Below are 23,589 nucleotides of genomic sequence, written 5' to 3' on the forward strand. Positions count from 1 at the left end.
ACACCACGTCACCACAACCAGCAGCAGCCTCCACCACCACCCGTCGGCCATCCTCCACCTCACAGTCGGCCACAATCCCAGCAGTACACCTCCATAACTGCCGCCCACCACCACCCCTACCTCCATAACTGCTGCACCACCACCACCACTAGCGACCCACCATCATCAACTCCATTATATTATACGGTAGTGTTCAATCCTAAACTTCAATTTTTTCCGTATTTTACGCATTTGGGGTATGAATTGGTTTACAATTGGGAGTTAAACTTCAATTTCTTTGACTGGTTCCTATGGATTTTAGAATCTGATTCATCTTAAAATTTTCGGATATATGAACCTGAGTGGTCAAAACATTTTCAAACTTATGAATCCGAAAAAATTGAAAATTTTCGAACTTAGTATCTGAACTTAAGTATTCGTTGCCACCAATTGTGTGTCTACAGAAATGGGTATGCTGCGTTTATCATAGGGTTTTCTTTGATCTATAAATTGAATTGGTAATCGGACTATTGAACCTCTTGATGTGGGGGTTTTCATCCAAAAACCCCAACACTCAACTCGACCAATGTGAGAGAGGGGGGTCGGGGGATGGTGATGGCAAGTAAGTGGTCCTATGGGCCTTCTTATGTTTTTGGCACGGCTACAGATACCATTGTGGTACTGTTATGGCTGAACCTAGTGTAATGCCTTGTTTTGCTAATGGAGAGGTTGTTATATTGTTCTGTTGATGCTGCTATTGCTTTGCTTACTGGTGCTTCTAAGAATAAAGTTTTAGGATTGGTACATCCATGTCATATTACCTTTGGTTATTTACAATTAGTGAACTAATTTACGGATGGACATTTAAAAACAGTTGTTAAAATTGGTCTTCTATTTTCCAGTTTTTATATTATTCTAGGTGCTAAAGTTTTATTGCTCTTAATTGGTGGATACATGAAATGAAGAGGATTCATCCTACCGTTTCAACAAGGAAGAGGAACGTCGAGCAAACTTCACTTTCGGAAGTTAGAAAAGTTGGAGGAGAGGGCAACCATAAAGGCTGGAGGAGGTTTACAAAGAGGGCGGGGAGGAGCAGACCGAGCCCGAGGGACGTCCAGAGGTAGAGGAGGATGATTCACATGAGTTAGAGCCAGAGGCCGAGCCATTTACTTGACATTTGGTTTCGATATTGCATTTTCTGGTGGACTATGACTTTTGTTTTATCATGGATGCGGAATACCATATTTTGATCATGTATATATTTTGGACTAATTCGTAGAAGGGAGTTCTTGGTGGATATATGTTATTCTCTCTTTTTTTGTATTTATTTTGATCATGTATATATTTTTTGGGAAAATTAAAATCATAGGTTGATGTCAAATATGTTGCCGATACATGTTTGCTTATTCATGTGTTTGACAAATACTTGCAGATGAAATAAATTATTGAACAAGAAACACTACAGTGACAAAATTTTGATTACTGGAGTAGAATCTAAAATTTTTACAGATTTCAAACACAAGAACTACTCGAAATATTAAATTTCGAATTCTAGGACTCGAAATATTACATAATTTTCAGGTTTTACAATCCAAATTTCTTTGCTTTTTTCGGGTGCTAGAATTTGAAAGTCCTTCAACCAAATCTATTTTGATTATCTCCTTAGTCGCCACATCGTTGCCCACTATCCTTTGAAACTCTTTGATTTGCTTTGAGTACGGTGTATCCCATCTATCGGTGTCGTTTGCTTGTACATCTTATCCACTCAACCAACTCTTCATCGGACGAAAACACCTGCACAAGCATAACGTTGAGGAGTGGGAGTAAGATTAATTGCGGACCCTACATGACTACCAAAAGTTGAAGTGTCACCCTAGACACCCAAAGAAAAATCAACTAAACACACTCTACAGTTTCATTCATAGACATAAAATCTGAAAATTTTAATAAATTTTGAACACAAGAATTTGAAAATTAAATATTACAAAATTTCGGATACTAGAATTTGAATTGTTTGAAAGTTTTCGAATATTAAAATCTAAATGGTATTAAACCTCTGGGCATTTAATACAAATTTTGAATTTTAGAATACAATATATTTTCTACAATATTCATACTCTAGAGTTTGAAATTTCGGCATAATTTCAAATTTTAGAATATGATATTGTCTACAATATTCAAATTCTAGAGTTTGAAATTTTGGCATAATTTCAAGTTTTAGAATATGATATTGTCTATAATATTCAAACTCTAGAGTTTGAAATTTTGGCATAATTTCGAGTTCTAGAATTTGATAATGTCGGGACAGAACCAGGTTAAAAATTGAGAAGTGATGGGTTACCTCTTGCTACAGTTTTGGCTCCCAAACTACAATATCTGTGACTACCTCTTCCTTGTTAACTTCCATTTCTATTGCATACCATTCCAATCCCCAATCAAAATGCACATTGCTCTAATTTTTTAGATCCAAGACTTCATTTTTACCAATGGAGGGAGAGGAAGCAATGAAGGTTTCCATTGAGAGTTGGGAGGTGAGAAAGTTAGGAGGCAGAGATGGATTTGGTTTATGGTGGGAGGTGGGAGCTCCTGGGTTGCAGTCACCAATGGCGGTGGTGAACCTGGCTGGAGCTGGATGGAAGAAGATGAAGAATTCTGATATATGGAGGAAATTGTGGATTATGTTTTAGATGTAGTTGTATGTTTGTAGTTGCATGTAGTAAAAGTAGGGGTATTTTTGTCCATTTTTTTGAGGGCATTTTTGTCCGAATATTATTTAACAAAAACAGGCTACATACAGTAAATTCGCAGTTGTATTTATAAACTCCCTTTCATTTTCACATTAAGGTGTCTTTATTTCTTTTCTTTTTCCTTCTTTTCTCGGCGAAAGTAAGGCTCCGTTCTTGTAAAAAAATTTGTCTAGAAACACTTTTTGATTTTTTTTTTGTTTTTTGAACTTTTTGTCATAACTTTTTGAATTAACCGTCGAGATGAATCAGAAAATAAACTTGAGTTGCTCTTATCTCACATCGAAAGCATGTGAAAAATGGATGGTCTAAATGCCAACTACTATTAGATATTTCATTCATCAAAAGTAAGGGAAAAAAAAAAAGAAAGAAGGTATTTTGACTGTTCATTTTTCTCAACTCTCATTGAGAAAGTATAAAAAATGCCAAAAATCAAGTTGATCGCATATTGTTTGATATGATTTCAGAAGTTATTGGTATATTTTATAGATAAGAGCATGTGTTTTTTTCATCTAAAGTAAATCGAATGAGTTTTTCATTCTTATTTAATTGGCTACTTAATTGGTTACTGAACTGTTTAATTGCGCTGCTTTCCAGAAAGACAATTATTAGGTCCCGTTTCAGAAACCTTCTTAAAAAATAAGTACTTATTTTGGAACTTCTCAAAGAAAAATAAGAAGGGTCATTCCATAAAATCCAAATAAAAAGTTTATTTCACATTTTCAAACTCAAAAATAATGTAAATGAAAAAAAAATTCAATTTTTTTTGCACCATATTAAAGATCTCAATGAGATCTATCAAACAAGATCCGATCCATATTGATAAGAAAATTATTTGCGTAAGCACATGATTTTTGAGCTTGAAATTGCCTTATTAAAAAATAAGGAGTTGTGCTATGAGTAATGGGCGCTGAGGAGGGAAATCGTACCGACGGCTGCGCTGGGCCATCTCCGGTCACCGGACAGCCGATCCGAGCCGTCCAAAAATTCTATAAAAAAAAACCGAGGGGGCCTTCGTGAGAATCAACGGCATCCGAGGTGTGTAGGGTGCTTGATCCGAGCACCCCTTTTTCGTGTGAAATCATATACACGAAAAGGGATGCTCGGATCAAGCATCCTACACACCTCGGATGCCGTTGATTTCCCAATAGGCCCCCTCGGTTTTTTTTTATTTATAATTTTTGGATGGCTCGGATCGGCCCTCCGGTGGCCGGAGACGGCCCGACGCGGCCGTCGGTACGATTTCCCTCATTGGCACCCATTGGTACCTATATAAATTCTGAAAAAATAAGTACATTCTTCTTATTTTTGTGGAACAAGCCTTATTATTGAACAAAAAATAAGTTCATCACATTCTAGAACGGCCCCTTAATTATAAATTGTCGAAAACTTATACCTTTTCTTTGGTACATTGTTAAGCCATTGGCTATAGTTTGGTAACACGTATCTTTCTTTTTTTTTTGTCAAACCGAAAGGAGAATTTATTATCACGACATAGAAGATGAACCAGAGGCTCTAACATCATCAAGGGCTAGAGTCAAAAGCCATTGGGGAAAATCACCCCTCCAACTCATCAACCCATTACCCGATAGGGATTTTCTAGCCACAAAGTGTGCTACCCTATTACAACCACGTTTCACATGAGAAAAGAGACACGAGGAAAAATTCAAAGCAATCTGGAGACAATCTAAAATAATGGTATTACAGTCAACGAAGGATCGATAGCTGTTGAGAGCTTGAACAATCTGAAGTGCATCCCCCTCAACGATAATTCGAGAATAGCCCCAACGTAAAGCAATAGTAAGACCAAACCGGAATCCCAACGCTTCAATTACACGAGGAGAGAGAGGACCCTTAAATATTTCCATTGCTGCTCCCACCACTATTGCATCTCTATTCCGAGGCACAAAACCCACACTACCATTGCCATCCTGAGGATTTAGAGCACCATCAACATTTATCTTTATGTAACCCTCCAGTGGAGACTGCCAGATTTGGGTACAAGGAGAAGACAAGGGAGGAGCCCTGTGTTCCAATAAATCACACGCCACCTTGTATTCTTTCCACACCAACAGAGCTTTTTCATAAACTACTAATGGTTCCCATTGCTGGCCCTCAAACAAATCCTGGTTTCTATTTTTCCAAATCGACCAGCAAATCATGGATGCAAGAGCTTTCCCATCTCGACTGCCCACCTCCGAAATCTTCCCTTGTGGTAAAGACATCCACCATTGCCGAAAACTCAAATGTTTCCAACTAGAATCAGCATTTAGGGGGCCAAATTTCCACACCTCCCTGGCCCTCTTGCAGCGAAAAAAAACATGCTCAATCGTTTCAAGTTCTTTGCGATAGTGAAAACAAAATGGGTCTCCAATAACTTGTCTACGATGAAGGTTGGTAGCCACAGCTAGTGCATTATGAGAGCATTTCCAAATGAAATGACGTACCTTATTCGGGATCTGGAGCTTCCAAATGGCCTTCCAATTTACTCGATCCAGTCCTCCCGAACTCGGTTCCCCCTTCACAGTGGATTTCTTAGGAAAAAGAATGGATTTTGCTACATGGTATGTTGACCGGACCGTAAATTTGCCATCATCAGTGTAATGCCATACCCCCTTGTCTGGAATTCCTTGCTGACTGACTCGGATAGCCAAAATATCTTGGGCATCTATTGGGCCGAAAAATTCTAAACGCTCATAGTTTGTTCTATTTTTTATAATTCTAAACTAGTTGATTTGATTTGACAATCTCTTTTGACGAATGTATGGAATTGATTCAATTGAACATGTATATGGTCACGTCGTGGTCTCCCATATTTGCTCCGAAAGTCTAGAATGTTTGGGGAATGAAGATTGGATAATATAAGCTAGCTCATTTTTTGAATTCTCTGTCTTACATAAATTCAATGGTCTAGCTTTATCTCATCTACATAAATCTCCACCCTTCATTCTACATTCCTTTTAAGTTTTACATATTTTCCTAATATGGAAGAAGACTAAACATATAAAAAAAATTCTGTTACCTAAGAGCATCCACAGTGGAATAACCAAAAGTCAATAATTAAAAGTTGCCACGTCATCTTTTGATTATGCATTTAAGAGGTTGCTAAGGTTAGCAATGTAGATGTCTACAATGGTACAATCAAATTTCATTAATCAAAATTTGCCACATCACCATTTCAATTTATAAAAATCTAAAAATTGTGAACATAGAAAATACTTTTTTAAAAATAGGTTTCAAACTAATAAAAATAGGTTATTAGAAAAAGAGAAAATAGTTTTTTGAAAACTTTGATTTAAAAAAAAAAGTTTTCAGGAAAAAGTTAAAAAGAAAAAAAGAAAAAAGTTTTCGAATAAAAAATAGTTTTTGGATTTTTTTTAAAAGAACAGTTTTTGAAAAAAAAATTAATAAAAAATAGTTTTTGCAAAAATAAATAAATAATAGTTTTAAAGAAAAAAAAACAGTTTTTTGCAAAAAAATAGAAACTTTTTTTTAAAAGTATTTTTCTTATAAATATGTTGAAAATGGAAGAGAGAGAAGATTTTTGTGTTATGATGGTGTACTTAATTGAGGAAATGTGGGATAACTAAATTTGATTATTGACAAAAAGTTGCTAGTTTTGATTATCCAATGGTCAAAATTTGATGAGTTGCTAAGAGGTTGCTAAGTTTGATTATTCTACTGTGAGCTCTTTTTTTGAGCAAATGTTGCTAACCTTAACAATATTTTAATTTTGATTATACCACTGTGGATGCTCTAAGAGCATCCCCAGTAGTGGAATAAGCGTAACAAAAAATTGTTAAATTTAGGCCCCGTTCCGGAACGTGAAATAAGTACTTATTTTTTAAGAAGGCAATTTCAAGCTCAAAAATGATGGGCTTATTGAAATCTAAAAATATCTACTATGAATCTTGTTTGAAAGATCTCATTGAAATCTTTAATACAGTACAAAAAAAATCAAAAAATTATTTTTCATTTATATTATTTTTTAGTTTGAAAATGTGAAATAAGTACTTATTTTTTAAGAAGATGTTCTGGAACGGGCTCTTAGCAATGTTGGATAAAAAAAGTGCTTACATTGAAATAATCAAACCTAGCAACTTCTTAACAGCTCATCAAATTTTGGCTCTTCAATAATCAAAGCTAGCAATATTTTGTCAATAACCAAATTTTATCTTTCAATCAAGTACACCAACATTACACAAAAACATCCTCTCTTCCATTCTCTCTCTCACTCTCAACAATGTTTTCAAAAAATAATTTTAAAAAACTGTAACTTTCAAAAAAAATTTCTATTTTTTTCAGAAACTTTTTTTTTTTACAAAAAACAATTTTTTCAAAAATTTTAAAAACCAAACTTAGCAACCTCTTAACAACTCATCAAATTTTGGCTCTTCAATAATCAAAGCTAGCAATATTTTGTTAATAACCAAATTTTATCTTCAATCAAGTATACCAACATTACACAAAAACCTTCTCTCTTTCCATTCATTCTCTTTCTCTCTCTCTTTCTCTCAACAATGTTTTCAAAATATAATTTTAAAAAATTGTAACTTTCAGATTTTTTTTTCTGTTTTTTTCAGAAACTTTTTTTTTTTTACAAAAAACAAATTTTTCAAAATTTTTTAAAAATATAAGTAAATAAAGTGTGTTTTTCAAAAATCTGTTTTTGAAATTTCAAAACTCTTTTATTGAAAACTGTTTTTTACACAAAATCTGTTTTTAAAAAACTATATTTATAGTTTTTAAAATTCCAAAACTATTTGTGTAAATATAATTCTTTCAAAATTTATCATAATTGTATTTACAGTTTTTAAGTGAACAAAGTGTGTTTTTTGAAAAACTGTTTTTTGTTTTGAAAATTTTGTTTATTTTAACTATTTCTAACATAAACTTTTTTTTTCCTTCAAAAACTTCTTTTTCAAAAAATATGCGTGAAATGAATGGAAAAAATTTGGAGGGCCCATTGGTTTTGATTTTGGGCAAAAAATAACCAATGTGGGATTTAAAATTGCTAACTTAAGCAACCGCTAAATGGATAATCAAAATCTGATGTGGCATGTTTTGATTATTCACATTTGCTTATTCCACTGCTGATGCTCTAAGAAATGCACTAATTATGAGAAAGTAAAAGTCTAATCCTGTTTCATATTCAGTGTATAAATTAGCTTTGTAGGCGGGAGTGGTAGATAATTTTGTAATTCATTTTAATTGTATTCAAAATGTGTTGCGCCGTGCCTTTAGGCACGGGCAAACCCTAGTTAATTTATAACCACACACACTTACACACATAAATATACAAACTCCTCTCACATGAGGAGTGGAGCCCACACACAACATAGGAGTGGAGTTTGTATATTTATGTGTGTAAGTGTGTGTGGTTGTAGCACCACTGTAGGATCAATTTTCAAATTGAGTTGACAAATCTCTCTCTCTCACACACACACATGACATGTGTTTAAAGGAGATTGATACTTAGCAAAATTTTCTTCCTCCTCTTTGAAAGACCCAAACACAATAATGTTCTAAGCCATTTGTGGTAGTAGTATCCTAATCCATCCATTTCAAACTAAAATTTCAAGTTCAAGAAAAACACACACACCAATAATTAAAGTTTGAGTAATACATGGCACATAAAAAGGTCACATCGATGATTGTTCCAACGAACACAATATACTTACCATTTTAGTCGGGTCATGAGAGCATTTCCATTGGTTTCTTTGAAAATGACATTATGGAGGTGTGTAGATGTGAAGAGATGAATGATGATTTCAAGATCTTTTGAATGAAGGTGTAATTGGGAAAATTGGAGTTTAAGTTTGCTTGTGGAATTTTATCTAAGGGTTTAATGGAAGATGACAAAAGGACGTGTAAGGTGGGTATACCCACACAAGGATATTTTTATTATATATATGTACTAGTGTATGCCTATACCTGAAGGTACGGCGTAACGCATGCTCATGCTTGAAGAGATGATGCAACGCATTCTAAATACAATCTAAATGAAGAATCAAACACCGGTTGTTTTTTGGATTAAAAAAAAGCTACTTTTTCAAAAAAAATTGGGATACAATAGTTGTTTTAACTCCATCTTATATGGGGTGAATTTCGTGTATGTCTATATCCCACCCTTTATGAGAGAACATTAAAAATAACTGTTAAATGAAAATGTATCCATAGGATAGAAGCCAAGGTAGAGACTTAAAAACATTTGATTTGGTTTCTCTTTTTGTAACGTTCAAAATTTAAAAATAGCACTGATAATGTGGAAGGTTGGTCTTCTTCTTCTTCTTCTTTTTTTAGGGGGAGGAAATCACATAAGACAACAGTATAAATAAATCTGAATCAAAATAAAATTACAAAATCAAACCTTGACCCAATGTTAAACAATCTCATGATAGATTGGACAATGGTGGGAGCTTTGCAATCGAAATAGCCATTTAAAATGAGAAAAAAATGGAGTCAACCTGGTTTCAAATTGATTGCGATTGGGAGTGTGTGTAAATAGAGGGGAGGAGGAGTCATTGATTTACCCTTAAATTTTTGACCAATTCTGATCTAGAGAGAGTATTCATACTTGAAAAAATCACAGGGTTGAGGAGGGGTATCGGCTTTAGGAGCGAAGAGCTGGAAAGGGAACGTAGAAGAAGAAGACAAAGGGAACGTAGAAGAAGAAGACGAAGAGAGAGAGAGAGAGAGAGAGAGAGAGAGAGAGAGAGAGAGAGAGAGAGAGAGAGAGAGAGAGAGAGAGAGAGAGAGAGAGAGAGAGAGAGAGAGAGAGAGAGAGAGAGATCAATTTTGAACGTAAGATCTAATTAGTAGCAATTGTGCAATTACTACTGTTTGTGTGTGTGTGTGTGTGTGTGTGAGAGAGAGAGAGAGAGAGAGAGAGAGAGAGAGAGAGAGAGAGAGAGAGAGAGAGAGAGAGAGAGAGAGAGAGAGAGAGAGATCCGTAAGATTTATGGGACAAATTAATGGTTAGGATTTATGTAGAACATAAGATTCAAAAATCTTTCTCCCTTATTATATAGAAGACTAGCGAATGCTTGTGCCTGAAGGCATAGAGCAACACATTTTGAAGACAATTAAAGCTATCGGTCGAATAATAAGCAAAAGGAGGACATGTTGAAAAAAATGGGTGGGAACAAACTAAACTTTGGTATATGTGCAGGACAAATCGAGGTGCAAATAATATTCAAGTTTTACACAAATTTCCAAAATCCATAAAATCACCTAACACACGTCATAAAAATTAACTATTGTCAAACCAAATATATTTTTGTGAAACTTAACCTAACAAATAAAATGTCATTATGAATTTTCCAATGTCTTAACAAAGCTCTTATCACGATGACCTCATTGTCTCTTTGTCGGTCATCGACTTTCCTACATAAATAAGATTAAGAATTATTAAATTTATCGTAAATAAATATGACCTGGCAATGAAATCTAAAGGACAACTTATCACCCCTACAATAATTTTAATTGTTTACTATCTTTGACATGTGCCAACACTCTTCTGACCAATCAATTTTTAATACAAAAGTCACCACATGAGCACAATGGTCAAGGCATCCAAATTTTGGAACGGGAATAATAAACATATATGGGCATTCATAAAATTGATAAATATAGTCTTTGAGCATTTGCACCCTATTATCCTGGCAGAACATCACAAATTAAGGTATTACTATATTATTTTAATTCTATACAGTGTGATTTATATACAGCTTTCTAGTATTTACCTTTATCATTAATTTTTTCAGATATGACGGGACACATTGTAAGATGAATTCTAACATCGTATCCTTTACCAAGAGTTCTATTGAGCCAGTGAAGTCTTTCACTACCATCTTTACATTATATCTACAATAAATGCGAATTTCAACCGTTTTAGATGTGTTACATATAAGTTGTAGTATTCATTATAAAAATGTATAACGACCCTAATTTTTTCGATTAAAAATATATATTGTTATTCCAAATTTTCTTTTATTGACTATTATTATGTCGTAATAACATTAGGACGACTTTGTAACGTTACGAAGCTTTTGATAATTTTTTTTAAACGATCTATTTTATTAACATGGAAGTAAAAATAAGATCCTAATTTTTTAAATAATTTTAATTAATATTAGTAAATATATCATTTAGTTACACACATACCTCTCTCTCTCTCTCTCTCTCTCTCTCTCTCTCTCTCTCTCCGTCACTCTCTCCCCTCTCACAGTTCTCTCTTTTCTCTCCCTCCTTCTTTCCTCCCACCTTCCTAGCTGTCTTTCTTCCTCACCAAGAAAACAGCCACCACCTCACCCGACCACTACTGGACCACCACCCACCTGCTTCCCTCCTTACCAGCCCTAGCACACCCCTAAAAGCCATGTCTATCTCTCTCTCTCCTCCAAAACTTAACCAACCAAATTCTTTCTTACCCTCTAAGAATTCGACCACCACTCCCACCATGACACCTCCTGCTTCCTCCTGGAACCATATCCCAACCCCCACACCCCTACTCCGTCCCTTAACCACCGTAGAATCCCACCACCATTATCTCTTCCTCTCAAAATTCCCTATAAATACCCAACCCCACTGCCATACGAACCCACATACCTCTTCTCCACCTCCCACCACTGCAAATCATAGGAGTAATTAGAAAGAGAAAGCTCCAAATCCATGGAGTCCTAGAGAGAGAAAGTAAGAAAGAGAAAAGTGGGTTTACCCCTTAGACCCACTGAAACCTCAATTGACAACACAAGATATCTCCTACAACCCCAAGCATCTCTAAACAATCCCCAATTCGATTCTGAGGTTCCCCCATAGACGTACCCGAAGTCACCTTCCTCAAATTCCAAGTTTCGGTTCTTGAATCAATTCGAGCAATTCAAGGTATTATAGTCCTTTCCATCCATTCTCTAAGTATATTTGAGGGTTTTTAAGCCTAACCCATAGCCCCATGAGGTCCTATGCATCAAACCATGGAAGAAAACAAAAAAAATTGAAAACTGCATTCAACCTTGCTACCGCAAGGTTCAGAGGAAAAGTAGCGGTGGAAGCTCCCACCGCAATGTTGGACCAGTCAGACCTTGTGGCCGCGACCCCCACCGCAAGGCCAGTTCGGTTTTATTAAAAATCACTCCGAAACCATTTTTCAACCCTCCGAGCAATGTTTTTGACATCCGAACTATTTTACTAGACTCTTCGCACCTCAAAGATGATATCTTGTTAACATTAATTTTTATTTTTTTACTTATCTAATTATTATTTATATTACAAAGTTTTCAATCAAAATAATTTTGCGACCTTATAACCCATGTTATTATTGCCCGAATAATTTTTTTTAGACTCTCTATAATCTTAAGATAAAATCTTGTTAGCCTCAACATATTTATATATTAGATTATTTATTATCTAATTATTTTACTCTCAATAATTTTCGGTAATATCTTTATTCAAATAATCCCGCAACCCTTTGGACCCACTTTTTGATACCCGAACATGTTGCGTAGGACCGTTAGAACTCCTATTAAGGTCATGATTATTATCATAATATTTTATTCTATTTAGCAAAATTCTAATATTTATTAAATTAAGTGTGTACCATTAAATCCTTTCTTTTGTTATAAAGAACTCATTATTAAACCAATTCTTTTTCCTTTTGAGCCACTATAAATAAGTAAAACAAATAGAACCTTAGCATCATAATGATGATCAAATAAAATATTTATTGTAACAATAAGTTTTTTTTTTCTACTAACAATTTCACTGTATTGTTTTCACAACTTTATAACAAATATTATAATTGCCTTATTTTTCTTTTGTAAAACTTGCTATTTATTTCCATACAAGATTAAGGGCAACGGTCCATTAATAAAATGCTATGTGATTTATTGTTCGATATTATTATGTCGTTATTTCAATATTTCGCATCTTATTAATTATTGTTCGATTCATGAACTTACGTGTTAGATCAGACTTAGCAACATGGGTTGGTATACGCAAGAAATCACCTAGATGTTATTAGGTAAAGAATAAATTGGAAAATTTCAGGAATAGAGGTTGCCTACAGGTGGATGTCGAATGGTGATTGTGTTGAGATGGGTGCTAACAGGAGGCCCGTGATGTGATTTGAGACAGGTGCTAAAAGGGGCCTGGTCTTTATTATGGGTGCTAACAGGGGCCGAGTGATATGATTTGAGACAGGTGCTAACAGGGGCCTAATCTTCGATATGGGTGCTAACAAGGGCCCAGTGGTGATTTTGAGATATGATTTTGCGATGGGTGCTAACAGGAGCCTAGTGGTGAATGTTTAGGTGAACCCTAGTCATGTCATGGCATGATAAGCTATCCCTTTGTTTGTGGTTGAATTGAAATTATGACAAACAAAAGGGAATGATCTCATGGGACAGGACATTGGCTAGCAGTTGGGGAGGAAATGATATTGGGGAAAAGATCTTATATCACACATCAGGCTAAAGGATAGTAAGAAACAGATTATTATGTGTTATTCTGTTGTTTATATTTCGCATCAATATTCTATTGCTTACTTGCTCGCTATAAAGTAAGGGGATTGATGGGTAGGATTATTCTACTTGGTGAATTATCAGTCACGAATACGCTTGTATCCTGGGAAATCGGTTGTTTTGGTGATCAATTTGCCAAAAGGTGTAGGATCCGAGGTAGAACAGTTTGACTCAGGAGGAATACTAGGGGCAAAAACTGAGTATGCCACGGAGTTTGTATCAAGATTAAAGTCGTTCTAAAGATGTTGGTTCATATCATTAGATTTAATGTATTTGATTTAGTTAATTTATTCAGGGGTTGTAAAAATTAAACCTCTATTTTTGATAAATTGTAATTAATTTGTCATGGATTTTCGGTAAATGAAGAAATCTTTTTTCGCAAAATGAATACTAATGCTGCCGATATTCGTTTAAAATATCGGGGCGTTACAAAATGATTACCTGGTTACAGTCTGCACATCTTCTCGTTCGCAATGATTACACATAATCCAATCATACTGATCTTCAACTTGGTTATATCATGTATTGCATAAATCAATCCATAGGTGTTCAACATTTATTTTTTCAATGCGGCCAATAACGCGATAATAGTTTACCTATGATAAAATTCCAAGTGTAGGTATATAATGATGCCAAAATATTAACCATGAAATCATGCAGGGGAAAATCTTACATTGGCCCAAAACGCAAATTGGTTTATTAGAATTCCCTTGGCATTTGAAATTATTAATGCCTGGGGAGTGAAAATCCATGTGTACGGTTCCATGCTACCGACTTTTGTGTATTTACGTCTTCTGCAAACCTAGATAAGCACGATTTTTTTAGAACAATTAATCGAACAACAAATACTAATCTCAATATAGTGAAAGACTAAAAAACATACAAATTGATTCGCTCAATATCCAACTTACCATTCAGGAATCCTGTCTGTACAAATTGAGTGATTAACGTATAATTTGCTCTTCTTGCAGGTGCTAAGGTACTAACCTAAAAAGTTAAAATTTTAAAATTATTAATCAAGTTTTAAATTATTATTAAAAAAATTCACACAGGTTCAGAGAAGTATTACCATGAAAATCATCGACCTTCAACCTTGTAGCAAACAAAACATTATTTTGGTGCAGAGTTTTAAGCAGACGCATCCCATCTCTCATTGCAAATTCATTCCACAAAGTAAGTCGAACAGACGTTATACTGTTATCAATTTGTCAATAGAGAATAGAGATTAAATTCAAATTGTTGTAATAGATTTTACGCACATAAATGATTTATTGTATCTTTTATCAAGCAATACCACATCTCTCGCCATAGATTCCTCATCTTTGGTACTTTGATGTTTAGTGACAGTGACAACTAACCCAACCACATCTAAAGAATGACACATATAGCCAAGAGAAAAAAAAACTTATTGGAATTAAAAATTGGTGGACTTTTTATTTGCTCAATATTCAAGGTTTACTATATAAGTAATATAGCCATAGAACAACGTACTTATCAATTGCACATAGTTGTTGGCAAAATGATGGATATCTTGTGTAGAAACCCGTAAAATTTTAATTCTTGAAATGTTTAGTAAATGACTAATTGGTTGGATATGGTTTAATTGGTGATTATTTCATTTGAGGATTGAAGTGAACGAATATAAGTTTGAGGGAGTGGGTGTGTAATTTAAAGATAAATTAGTATATATTAGTCGAGTGTGTGGTGTAGGAGATTATTTTCATCTCCCATCTCTCTCTCTCTCTCATCCGTTCTCCCTCTCTCTCTCTACCGTGTATCACTCTCTCTTGATCTCTCACTCAAAACTCCACTCCATCTCATAAAAACCTCAAGGATCCATCTATATTTCATCTCTAGAACGCAACCTTAGGCTCGTATCGCATTGGGTGAGGCTCGGAGGGAAGATCTTGGAGGATTTCTAGAACCCAGGGCTCGTTCTTTGATCACGTGTTTGAAGCTTCTAACCTTGAGGCAGGGATTTCTTACTCACTTTATATGTTTATGAGTTGATTTCGCGCTTGGATCGAGTCTTGATCGTCCCCCTTTGTTCTTTTTAAAAGCTGTCAAAATCTGCAGAAATCACCCAAAATCACTGAGGGATCGATCCCTCAAAATCTGGATTTTTCCCTTGGGGGATCGATCCCATAGAGAGGAGGGATCGATCCCTCCCATCTCTGGAAATTCTGCTTGCTTTTTGGGTTTCAGCCCAACTTCAAACGGCTATAACTTCTTCGTCCGATGTCCGTTTTATACAAATTTCATATCGATTCGAAGGTCTTGAAGTCAGCTTTCATTTGCCACTAGAATCACTTTAAACCTCTTAGTACATAAAAAGTTATGGTCATTTGAGTAGAGGTGTGTTAGCCTGCCGATGTCTGTGGCTATTCCTAAGGTTATTCTTTTTCCGTGTTATGATTTCCTATATAATTAGAACATGTTTAAGTTACTCCTGAGCATGACTGCTTATATCCTAATGACTCATTATTCGATCTTGTCTCTTAGCACTCATTAGAGCGTAATATCAACGACGTTGGCTAGGGAAATGTTCTGTAAGGTCGATAGGAGTACCGTGGCTATAAGGGATAAAATGGTGATTGCTATGAGAAGACATGAGCTTGTCTAGTGATACGATGGGTAGTGTTGTCACTCGTATCCTCATGCTTCATCTTGTTGAGCTTCCTACGTTCCTTTGACACTCGTCCTATAAGGTTCGTCGTTGTGGGTTTGGTACGTGACGTAGGGTGTCGTGATAGACTTCGAGGAATAATATGTACTTAAGGTATTTATCAATGTACAAAGGGACATGTTTAAGAGTTTGTAATGCATTATGTGATGTTGAATGTGAGATTTGTGAATTTGGAAAATGTTGTCTTCTTGTATATGGATTGATAATGCATGTGTGTATGTGTGAGTTGATAATTTTGAATTGAGGGTCCTGCAACGCAAGGTGTGGTAATGCGAAAACCTGGGTAGAAAGAGAGTTCACTGTCACTCAGAGGGTGGTAACACAGTTGAACTTTTCATAAAACGAAGAATGTTGAAGTTGAAGTTAGACGTATATGTTGTTACTTGAACTATTTGCTGCTTGAGATGGTGACCATTAAAGAAAGCGGTAAACAATTGATTCTACCAAGGGTTTGAAAAGAACGGAACTTGTCTTTTTTTTGAAAAAGGATTTTTATTAAAAATCCTCTGGCTATTCTTGAGCGAATCAACGGTTTTCAGTATTCGTGCGCAGAATCAACGGACTCCGGTTATTCAAACTCGAATCAATGAAGCTTGACCCGTAGAGGTCAAGAGTTTCTCAAAACTATTTTGGCAACCAAAAAGGGATGTTTTTTTATGAAAGGAGGCTTGGTGATGAATGGTAAAAAATAAGGAAGTTAAGTGTGGCATTCATTTGAGAAATTGTCATTGGTTATCTAGATTGACGTGTATTTAATGCTACTTCTAGCTTGATGTATGAACGGTTAGGGATAGCTATAATACGTATAGAATCCCATAGTGGTAGTTTGTCAGTTCTTTGTGATATTCCATTGTATCTCTTGCCTGTTTATTAGAAACCATTCATTCTTATTGCATGTTTCATCGCATTTACATATAACTTGAGTATAGAAATTTCTATTGGGCTAGTGTAGCTCAACTTATCATTTTCAGGTGCATCCCAAGGATCTTGACACGGAGTGCATGATGTGCATGCTTGACTTCACATCTTTGAAAGTTGTCATTGAGAGTGGTTCTATCATCTTTTATATAACTTCATGAAAAGATGTAATTGTAAATTTCATTTGAACTCTTTTAACTTTAGATATCATGTAACCTCTAAATTTACCGTCTTTAACAAATTACGAAATTTGGGCCGTAGTGCCAATGTTGTAAATTTCTAAACTCGGGGACTTGTTTTGTAAGTGATCTTTTGGGGAACTCTCTTTTGGGTATTATCTCTATATTATGCCAAGATCGATTATTGAAAAGGATTATTATTTATGTTGAAAATCGAGGGCGTGACGAATTGGTATCAGAGCATTAGGTTTAGAACACCTCGAGACCGTGGGGAGACTTTTAGTCTCATGGGTTCAAAAGAAAATCATTGCATTCATTTTAAAAATATATATATGCTTGCTTGCATGAATGGGTTAGTACATTGATGTGGCATTGCATTTACATTGCGGTCTAATGGAGTAGAGTTGTTAACCCATGTTGGGAAGGTCGAAAACTTGCATCATGTAGTGATATGATTAATGCTGATAACTTTCTTTCTTATGCCGTTATAGTAAGATGTCTTCGAGACGTGAAGTTAGGTGGGGTGAGACCGAGGATCATGATCACCAGGGTCGTAGTGCATACGGGAAGAATGAGGTTAATCAATGTACTAGAGATGAGGCAATGTTTCCTGAGATTGTTGAGTGTGCGAAGGGTTTTAAGATTCTAAAGGGTGCGCAGAGGGGTACGAATGTGGGGAAAACTAGATATCGAGTCATTGGCATAAGCTCATCTTCTAGGAGTATTCAGAGTTCGGGAAGAAAGAAATCGAGGGAACTAAGTCACTTTATTCAGGGCCAGCAGGGCCTTAAGCCACCTTCTTATACCGGGACTCCGGGAGCTCTCTTCAAACGTCAAATTGTGTGTCATCGTTGTGGTCAATCTGGTCATATTTGAGCTCAATGTTCATGGTGTCCAAGATCTTGTTTGACTTGTGGGAAACTCGACCATTTCACGAGAAACTGTCCACAGATTGTTAGCTAACCGCAACCCCTGAATACACAAAGGCAACCAACCATTAAAGTGGGTAAGTCGCTAGGGAATTTTTGAAGCCAAGAGAGGAAGAGACAAAGGGAACCAAACCAACCTTCGCAAAATCAGATTAATCTTGGACCGCCTATTTTATCCGAGAATCAGGGAGTTTCACAGTTTGATAGGCTTTGTTATATCTGCCACAATCCTGGCCACTTTGCGAGAAATTGATCTTGGGGATCTGGAGTACATGGAGAATCAAGCTCAATGCAACAATAAAAATGTACACCTAAACAGCAACAGATGCAATTCCGCCGTTAAACTATCACCTCCTACTGCTCCTTAGTCCTCAGAAAACGTTAACGTTTAAGGTATCTTCTTTCCTTTGGTATTCGACCTATTTGTTAGTCATATCGTATTAATATGTTATCTTGGGCCTTTGTAGTCTATGTATATCGAGGATTGATGGTATCCATGACAGTAGATGATGTTCTGAATGTGAATCATAAGAATTGTTTCCTTGTTTATCTTCTCTCATTGTCCTAGCTGAAATCTAGTTGGAATTGTATTGAAATCTATTATCTGTAAGTTTGTTGTATTGTTGGCCTGTTGTGGTTCTAGACATTTGAGTTAATTATCACAAAATCGTTCTTAGCATTTCTTGGGAACAATCGAATTCTTGTGGCAAAGTATCCTATGACTTATTTGTTAATGATGATGAAATGCTCCTCGTTTTCCATTCGAAATCTTATTGTTAACATTACCTTGCTTGAAGATAAAGTTCTGATTGGTCAGTTTAGATCCTACTGTTGTGACTACCAATTTCATCGTTTGCTTTTAACTGTTATCCTATGCAAGTTTTTCTGTTGCAACTCCGACCTACAAAACTCAATCTGTAATCACATACTTTATGATATACAACTTCTTAGGAACCGTCAAATTCGAACTTGTTGCTATTGTTGCATACTTTGGTGCCACCATTGATTCTAACTTCTTAGTTTTGAAGTCATATGATTTGAGTTTGTTTTCATTTTGTATCCGTATACTTGCCTAGACCTATCCGGTTGATTTGGATATCAGTGTTGCAGATACAAGTCTATTTGTTGGAAATTGTTACCCTATTCAAATCCTTATGTTGTAATTGGAGTCAAATCTTGTGGTAACATATCTATCGATACCCATTTGTTGGTGCCATTCAATTCTAATTTACTTGCCGTAGTTACTCTTAGTACCATTCAAATCTGTTGTGATTCCTCACTTTTGGAGGTACATATGATTCGTTTCTTAATACTCGACCATGATTTGTTGGAAGTTTTACTCATTTCTGATGTTGGACAAATTTTGACTTTGGATCAATTAGTTTACGAGATCTCTATCTCATTGCTTCGTGCTTGTCCTCAGTATCGAAATCTTTCGTTTGCCAAAGTGTTATCCGCTGACTCCTTTGACTTGTAGAGCAAAAAGAAAATTATGATAATTATCATGAGATGGTATCGAAGTACGTTGCCAAATCATTTTAAGAATTTCTTGTGTCCTTTAAATTCCGGTCATCTCACTTCTGTTCTTTGAGTTCTTGATTGGTGTCGTTTAAGTTTTGGAACTCGCTTGTTTCATTGAAGATAATAATCAAATCCTTCTCTCAACCTAGAATGACCTAACATGGAGCGAGAATTTGGTGCAACCTTTAGAGGAATTGGCTCGTAGTCAGGATTTGCTAGATTTAGTATTGAGGAGTGTGATGAGACCTATCTGCCAACGACTATTGGAAGCTCGGGAACAAAGCAAGGTAAATTTGTCACAGATTGTTAATCGCGCGAGGCCGACCAAAGGATTACGCCAACTACCATCGTCATCCACAGTCATTTAAGAGGGACATCATTTGCTTCATAAAATGTCACTGCATTGGAGTTTGTCTCGTAATTTCAGAAAGATAGGGTGAGTGTCGGGTATCTTGTGTAACATCCTTTTTAATTGAGGTGCTTAAATGTTATATTTAATAACTTAAGGGCTAAAGTGCATTTTTTTTAAAAGTGTGGTGCATGTGTGCCGTGTGTTTTGTTGGTGAGGTTAGGGATGGCAAAGTGAACCGAACCGATGGGTACCCGAACCGTAACCGAAAATTTTCCCCGAACCATAACCGAAAAATTCCCCGTGGGTATGGGTATGGTTGAGGCCTTGGATACCCGAACGGGTATCGGTTCGGGTATGGTTTAGCAGATCCCCGAACCGATCCCCGAACCGAACCGAACCGAACCGAAATATATATATGTATAGGAGTCCTGTGGTTGAAGTGCATATGTCTGGAAATTTAGGGACTAAATTGTTGCATGTGTTAAGGTTTAAGGGCCTGGAGTGTGATAATCTTTTTCTTTAATTGACAGCTACAGATTCATACGGTCATACCAAACAGTCAAACCCACCCCCTCCTCTCTTACTGCGTTGCAGACAACCCTTCGCCGCCTCACCGCCGCTTGTCGTCTCCTCTCTCTCTCTCTCTCTCTCAATCACACATACATGAGACACCCCCACCCACCTTCTCCAATGTCGTCAAGCAAAATATTCGGTCGAATACACAGATCGAAGGCCTCGGAGATCGGCCGCTCCGGCGACATTCAAACATACGTACAGTACGTACCTCTCTCTCTCTCTCTCTCTCTCTCTCTTACTCCCTCTTTCTTCTCTCATCGATCAGAACCCACCCCAAGAACTTGAAATCGGACGAAATTTTCAGATCTGCCCATAGCAGTTGTCATTTGGTTCGGGTACCCAATTGGTTCGGGGATTACCCGAACCCCGAATGGTTCGGTTATGGTTTCTTCTTGCTCTCCCCGTTCGGGTAACGGGGCGGATATGGGTAGAGGTTCGATTTCGGGGATCGGGTACGGAATTCCCCATATCCGCCCCGAACGCCCCGATTGCCATCCCTAGGTGAGGTGTGTGTGTGATTCATTAAAATAAAAAGAAAAGAAAACCCATCAGAGGAGGAGTTGTGTACTACGTTAGAGAGAGAGAGAGAGAGAGAGAGAGAGAACGAACAGCATGGAGAAGAGGAGGAAGAAGAAGGAGAAAAGAAGAAGAAAATTAGGGTTAGGTTGATTGAAGCTCAGCTAGGTAATTTTCATCTTCTTAGATGCTGAATTTCATGTTTTTCATGTTTGGTTTCATGTTCTACATCTAGTATACACTTGATTGAAGTAATTAGAGATGAATTGAATCCATGGGAGAGGGTTTTTGAGGTTGGAGTTCAGTTTTATTCCAGAAAATTCGTGTATCACATGGTTAGGCAAAACTGTGATTGAGCAGAGTTGAATCTGTCCTGTTTTTGACGAATTTATTCAAGGTACCTAGGAACCTTCTAAATTCTTAAAATAAATCCTGAATGTTCATCTGTGAGTCTATTGCATCGTGCTAAATTTTCAGAAAATAACTCGAAGTATTTTAGCCTATAAAATTCGTGGACTGAACTGGTGTCTAATTCGCGTCTGTGCAGACAGCACAGACACGTGTTGGAAAAACGGGCATAACTTCTTGCTCGGGTATCGGTTTTACGCACCGTTTCTTGATTCCGAAACTAGACTCGTATATCTTTCTGAATATGTATGGATTGTGCCGTGACTCTTTCTAGATTATAGCAGTTTTTGAGTTAAAGTTTAGGTTTTGGGAAGTTCTGGGATTCTGGACAGCTTTTGATTTGTGTTCCTCGTGAAATTCCTCAAGTTTAAGCATGCTGGGTGAACATGGGTGAACATGAGTCTTAAACATTGATCAATTGGTGATGTTTTGGTGTTGGAATTATTGGAAAAGATTGAGTATGTGATTTTTAATGAGCATTCGATCGCAGACTGTTCTGTTGGAACTGTGATTTCTGTTTTAGATGTGTAACTTCATTTGAACGTATCTTGGTCATTCGGACTCCAATTAGGGCAAATTTTATATTGAGATTGATGTTCTGAGAGTGTATTTTCTAATGGTTATAGTCTCGAAGTCTAATCCTAAACCAATAGAATGCTATAGTCAGAATTCGATCAATGGTTCTGCTAGAAAGTGTGTTTGTGAGATTTTTGGCTTTGAGGTACAAATTGATGAATTTACTTCTTTGCTTTTGGAATTAAACTTTGAGCTCATATGTGCGGAATATTTGTTAGGTTCGGAGACGACGACGAGTACCGCAGCTCCACGTAGGGAGTGACTGCGTTGGTTTTCTTTTTGTTGGAGACCGAGGTGAGTGTTCGATTCATAGATGTTCTTCAATTGGTTTGAATTTGAAATATTGGACTGTGACTTTGTGTCGGTGGGCAACAAAGGCCAACGGCCGGACTTTGTGTCGTGCCTTTGACTTTGTGTCGATTCAATGGCTTTATGCCAAAATTATGACTTTGTGTCGAGCCAGTGACGTTGTGTCGGATTAAAGACTTTGTGTCGATTATTTGCTTAATGCTTAATTGATGATGAACTTGGATTTATTGTCTATATTGAACAACATCCATGTCTCATTTACACTCCTGGAACTCGTTTGGGGTTCAAGGTTTGCAGGTATAGGTCGGTGTCCACTACAGGTCACATTTTGCGTTTTGTGACTCGCTTGAGAAGTGCGTGGTTGAGGCCTGAGAGAGTCTTTGTCTCCCAGCCCATAGATGATATTTGCCTAGTTTAGTTTTTTTTTATATTTGGATAATAGTTGGTTATGTTTATTTCTTGACAGACTTCCGCTGTAGTTTGTAAATGACAATCATTTTTGAGATGTAAATAAAATGTGGCTGTTAAACTTCAACATTTAGTTATTCTTGGAATTGCTAGTAGCTGGTTGTTGTTGGGCTGTTGTCGCGTGTCGTATCGGGATAGGCTGATGAGGTGCTATTCCGGAACGGGGCGCGACATCGTGTGTGTCTATCGGATACCCAGGCGACAACCGATGAAATCTAGTTAGAAGAGGAGCTTAATCACCGCACCTTTTAAATGGAAGTCTCAAGAAGTTAATTGGACTATCGGGTTACATTTAGAGCAAGATCATTACGCATGGATAGATAATCGTACATATAAATTTTGCAATAAAGGGAAGCTTAGAAATTGCGTACCATTTGAAAGTGCCGCCGAAACTTGTGAGCATTTGTGATGCGTTATATATATGCGGATAATAAAAAGGTACGAGCCGAATCCATGGCATGAGTTAGAAAGATCTGAACTTGAATTAGAAGCCGATGTGTCCCATGGCGAGAATCCAATACGTATCCTAAATTTGCGTAGTCAATTGTTGAGAGGTAAATCGATGCCGTTAGGGTGTTTACCTAGGAAGGGAGGATGAAGTCAGAAAGAGGTACTCGTGTTTGTTGTAGTTTCATTGATATAAATCTTTGACATAAATTTTGCTTGTTATCAAATTGTTGCATGAGGGATAGCGATACGATTGGAATATGTTGATGTGTTGATTGGCATGATTGGACCTGGTTTATTAAATTTCGAGGACAAAATTTCTTTAAGGAGGATAGACTGTAGAGACCTGTAAAATTTTAATTCTTGAAATGTTTAGTAAATGACTAATTGGTAGGATATGGTTTAATTGGTGATTATTTGATTTGAGGATTGAAGTGAAATAATAGAAACTTGAGGGAGTG

At 36.4% G+C, this 23,589-nt stretch overlaps 1 long non-coding RNA gene across 1 annotated transcript; it reads left to right on the forward strand.

Annotated features, from left to right (window-relative positions):
• The first annotated feature begins 20,957 nt into the window (after positions 1 to 20,957).
• LOC131327315 (uncharacterized) lies at positions 20,958 to 22,748 on the forward strand. The gene is made up of 3 exons (XR_009200264.1): positions 20,958 to 21,088; positions 22,123 to 22,198; positions 22,503 to 22,748. It is a non-coding gene; the product is annotated as an uncharacterized LOC131327315 (long non-coding RNA).
• The last annotated feature ends 841 nt before the right edge of the window (positions 22,749 to 23,589 follow it).

This window comes from Rhododendron vialii, chromosome 5a (genome assembly GCF_030253575.1).
Source record: "Rhododendron vialii isolate Sample 1 chromosome 5a, ASM3025357v1".
NCBI classification, from domain to species: Eukaryota; Viridiplantae; Streptophyta; class Magnoliopsida; order Ericales; family Ericaceae; genus Rhododendron; species Rhododendron vialii.